Genomic DNA, 5,570 nt, shown 5'->3' on the forward strand with positions numbered 1-5,570 from the left:
AATTTGGCTTGCTTGGATTAATAATAATAATAATAATAAATAACAAATTTGCCACAAGCAGATTGCCTGAACATCCTTTGTGAGTGTGTTTCTGAGCACATGAAAGACAAGAGCTTGAGTCACTGAAGAAAAAGGTCTCAAGAAGCCCAGATAAAACATCAAATCCCTCAGCAGCATTTGTGCTCCTTTAATGCAGTTGTCATTTGGCCATGGTCACAAAACCAAGTCTCCCTTCAAGTAGCAAACCTGCCAGTGGCTCAGTATGAAACAGCACTAGTCAAGGGACAGCACTGCCTGTGCTTTCCCTCCCTGATCCCCTGTGTCTGAATTAAGCTGGTTAGACCAGGAGGCAATGCTGCAGGATTCCTGATCCCAGCAGAGCCAGCAAACTGCCCCCAAATACATCCTCCTACCTTACAGCTGCTTTTAAACCCAAATCCCAGTCAGGAGCCCAGCATTCCACTTCCCAGACACTGGGCTTTCATTCAAGCACATTTGTTTTACTCCAAATTCCATTCGCAAAGCCACACCGAACAGACGGTGTCTGCAGACAGGAGGCATGAAAATGCCCTCACTGCATTGGGAGGTTCTGTACACCGGAATATCTCAGCGTCAGTGCTGGACCTTTTGCTCTTGAGGATGCAAGAAATCATCATTGATTTTCATATACTGAGAGAAAATGGTCAATTCTTCATAAGGTAATTAAAGTTCCTCTTTAATAAACCAGCACAAAACATTTTATGGCTCCCAGCTCTAGTGCTCGGTGTAACTGAAGTTCAGATAAATACACAGACAAAGAAACATCCATTTCATCTAATGCTTATTGACCAGATTTAAAAAGCAGCAGGCTGCTGCAGGAGTTCTCCGGAGAGTTGGCAGCTGCTGCTGCGCTGCTGGGGATGTCTCCAGGTTTTGGCTCACTCCGCTTTGCTGGTGTGCAGAGAGCACCTTCGCAGCCTGCCGCTTCTCCACCGAGAGATCGGAGCTTCTCTGATTTTCCACCATCCACTTCCATCCCTTATTGCAGCAGTGGCTGAAAGCTCAGTACGAGGCAGCCTGCCTTGGAGCAAACAGAAAAGCTCAGCTCATCGTCACTGAAAAATGACTCTCTGCATTCCTTGTTAGGGTGCTGCGCTAATTAATACAGCAGAAGGGGCTGGTAGGAGCACGTGCCGATTTACTGTGAGCCCAATGGTGAGGGGTTGGGTGCAAGTGTGGTGCTGGAGCTGGTTTCTTTATTTAACTCCAGATTTCTTTGCCTCCCTACAGCAGCAGCTTTCTGCCTGCACTTCTCTAAGGCTCTGTCACAGCCCCAGGCATCACAACAACTTTGATTTCTTAAAGACAGACACAACTATATTTGTACTGCATTATTTTTACCTGTAAATATCACAGATGTGAAGACAGAACAAGAAGTGAGAGAGTCTTAACAAAACCAACCCCCCATGCTCATTCCCAGCATTTCAAGATCCTTGTGAATAATCTGGAGATTTCAGGTCAACCAAAAGGTTGTTAAATGATATCCACGAGGATGGTTGTTTTTTTTTCCTGAATTTCCTAGTGTAGCTGGATGGCAAAAGCACAGTGGCCAGCTCCTGTTGTGATTTTTTTCTGGAAAACAGACTTGCTCAGTTTCTGATACCTGCTTTACACCCTCGTGCCTTCTTGCTTCATCGCAACACATCTCTGCTGCATCCATCTCTGTCCCCTCCTGGGCTGCACCTCATGATTCTCCCTCTTGCATCCATCTCTTCCTCCCCATGGTTATCATACTTTTTTTTGGCCATCCTTTCACTGGAACAGGCAGTTAGTTGGTATTCCCACACTGGAGGAAGAGCACTCACAGCACAGTTCTCAAATTCCCACTGCTAACAGCCAGTCTCCTTCAGTTACCCAAAAGGGAGCTCAGCAGACAAGTTTTCAGCTGCCAGCTAGCAAGCATCCTCAGGAGTATTCTCTATTTCTGTCGATAGCTCCTCCATTGCTACCACCACATACCAAGATCACATAACCTAGTATTTTTCCACAGGAAAAGACAAATTAGCCAGAATCTTGCGACTTTCAAAAAGTAACCATTGATTATATTGCAGTTGCAAACAGGAATGTCTCGAGGAAATTTATACTTTTGAATGCAGCGACGCACATGCAAAATGTTGGCACATGTTGGCAGGATTACAATTTGCATTTGTGCTGCTAAAATGTAAATGCCACTGTGGACTAGCTGCAAACATACCAGTAGCTCCAGCTCTTTAAATAATCCAGATGTGTGACTGACTGGTATTGCCTACTGTGTAACAGGAGTCTGTTTGGTTTGTGTCTTCAGATCAGACGAGGAGGAGGAGGTGCCTGGAGGTTGCATCAACACCAACCAACCCAAAGCAACCGAATTCCCCTGGTCTGGTTTCAGGGAGCACTGCCTGCATTGGCCAACACTCTGCCAGGGCGGTGAGGGCAGGTGTGAGGGGCACAGGTGGCACAAGAGACCCTGCAGACACATCCCTACCAGAGCTGTCACCTCCTTCTCACCCTCCTTCCCCTCTCTGCATGCAGACCACCCCATGCCCCATCCAAAGTTGCAGGGCAGCCCTGGCCACTCGCCTTCAGCTTTGCAGAGACCTGCCCACGGCTGCAGCATTCAGCTGCTCTCCAATGCTCGCTTTCTGCTTCACCATCTGCTGCTCAATCTATTCTGTTAACACGTTATTTTGCAGGGGCTGTTGGTGCATGAAAGGAAGCAGGTTTAATAATCACCACTGTGTTATATTTCTGAAAAGTCAAACACTACATTTCCCTTGGTGAGTTTAAGTGCTCTGACCTTTACAACTCCACAAAGCATTGGGAGGCACGGAAGAGAAAGTGTGGAGAGCAATGAAGTGACCCATTGCTGCTTGTTCTGCTGTTCCCGGGCAGGTCCTCTCTCCTGCTATGGGTTTGACCATGCTCTGCAGAAATGCTGGATATACCAACCCCCAAGGCTGTACCCTCAGGGACGGTGGAAAAGCTATTACAGAAAGAGTGAGATGATCATGATCTCCTCCTCCCAAGGAAGCTCAATACTCCCTCCTTTCTGGGGGTGGTGGCCCCCCAAGGTCCCCATGGCCAGGCAAGCTCCATCTCAGGGCTCAAAGGTAGCCAGATTTGGCCCTTCCTGCTCTCACTGAGGGGCATTGCCAACATCTGTCTCCACATTGTCCCCACCATGAGAGGACATGCAGCTCTGGGAGCCTGGGTGACCCTCATGGCCAGCACGGTGCAGGTGAGAAGCTGGGGTGGATATGTCCCTTTGCCTTGTGTCACTGAGAAACAGAGCATGGCAAACTGCACACAAGGACTTGGCAGGCCACCAAAGAACAAGAGCTTCAGCTGGAAATTACAACACTCCCTTCCAATGGAAAATAGATACCACGTGCATTTATCAGAGCCCTGGATCTCTGAACTCTTCTGTACCAACACCCTTCCCCATAGGTGTGATAAAGTAAATGTCATAGATGAAGATGCCTCTCTGCAATCACCATCCACATGCCCAAGCTTCACCTCCCTGTTCTTCAGTGAAGGTGTGATCCAAAGGATGACAGAGATGACAGACATCTCTCAAAACTGCCTGGGTTAGATCAGGCTCTGTTTGCCCAAATACACATCATAAAAAGGTAAAAAGAAAACGCTTCTCAAGATTTGCCGTAAACTGCTGTATACATAAACTACATTTACATATAGATATGCAAACTTGATACAGATGTAAACTATATTCACATATGTATATACATTAAGCCTCTGGTAGGGCTGCGTGATCCCTACATGGTGAGCTATTTGAATTCCTCAAGATAAGACTTAGGCATGTAATTTCTTCACTGCACCGGGGACATTAATCTAAAATATTTATATGAAAAACCTCATATTTTCAATAGTTGAAATTCTTAAGGCCTTAATCAGGTTAGAGGGATTTAGAAGCTAGATTGAGATCTACATCACATGGGAAATAGAATTGCTTTTTTTTTTTCCCCCTAACTGCCTACACTGATGATTTTAAAAGGAAAGAAAATCCAGCATTTCAGCAGACTTCTCCAAGTCCACACAAGACACGCTCCAGCAGCCCAGTGCCAGGCTTCTGGTTTCCAAGAGCTCAGTAACATTTCAAGGCGTTACTGCAGAAAACAGATGTATTTTTATGGTAATAATTTTAACACCTCTGACATTGTTTTGTAACTACCTTTGATCCCATTAGGCTTCACAAAGCTGCGGAGAGAGAGATGGGGGCTGACAAGACTCAACTCAAGGAGGAGAGGAGACCTGACTCACTTTCTGGCACTGCCACTGGTTTCCTGCGTGAGTGGGTAAATCACCCGGCGTCTGTTCAGCATCTCAGCCTCTCCCAGGAGCCTTTCGTGCTTCAGCCACGTGTTTCAAGAAGAATTTTCGGGTGCAGGTCAGGATGAGAAAGTCTGTGGCATGTGGACATGTCTCCATCACCATCACACACTGAGTCTGCGAGAGGCCGCGGGTGCTCAGGTTAATAAACCATCAGCACGGTAATCTGGTGTGTGTGCAGGCCCAGCCTAACTTTGGGCTTTGTTTTGGGCTAATGTTTCAAAATAATAATGGAATCTAACCCTTTCAAAACAAACAAATGGCCTTTTTGACCAAAATTAAAAGTTTAGTGGTATTTTTAGTTTCTCTTCCAAGTATTCTGCATTTCTAATGGGAAACTGCGAAGTGGGAGGAAGATGATAAAGATATCTGGGGTTTGATTAAAAAAAAAGTGATTAGTTTTCAGGAACCCTGCATATTATTTGATCAGCTCTGAAAAAAATGTATGGCTATAGAAAAACTGAAAAAATTATGATAAAAGCATGTCAAGAAAAATCTAAAAGACCATGAGAAATCTAGAGAGAGACCCTGCCCTCATTGGGGACAACCCCCTGGCTGTTTTAACCACCTCCAGCTCTGTGCTGGGGACCCTCACTCTGCAAACAGCCGCAAAAGGCTCTGGATCAATGTACGCCTCAATGGCAGCATTTGTATTTGACAAATCCTCTGCTTATGAGATCCGTATATTATGGTCTCTCTTTCATATGCTACAAGCATTAATCAGAGAGGCCTTTCTGGAAGGAGGAAATTGATAGCAAGTTGAGGATAACATCTGCAAGGTGATTTTGCTACTAATATTTCTGCACTGTGACTTGTGGCACATCCAATGTCAGCAGCGCTCCTTGGAGATAGTGTCCTCCAAAACCATCTGCTTGTGCGGGTGATACCTCGTGTACCTTGGAGAAAACAAGCAGAAATCTGCTACTACTTCCCTTCCCCCACATCCAAGAACCTGAAGCCAATAAAGGCTAAGCCGAGCTAAGGAAATAAATATCATGCTAGAAAATCAAAGCCCTCGCTCCTCTGAAACAGAAGGTAAATATCTCTAGTATTTACAGTACCAAAGTTATATTGGAGAACAGTCCCACAGAGACACTGACTCAAAGGGAAGCGTTATTGGGGTTTCAGCTTTCACGCATTTAAGTCCCAGCTGCAAAGACTGCTGCCATCTCCTAAGGAAAGGGGGGCCTGCAATGGCCAAGGAC

This window comes from Patagioenas fasciata, chromosome 3 (assembly GCF_037038585.1).
Source record: "Patagioenas fasciata isolate bPatFas1 chromosome 3, bPatFas1.hap1, whole genome shotgun sequence".
Lineage (NCBI taxonomy): Eukaryota > Metazoa > Chordata > Aves > Columbiformes > Columbidae > Patagioenas > Patagioenas fasciata.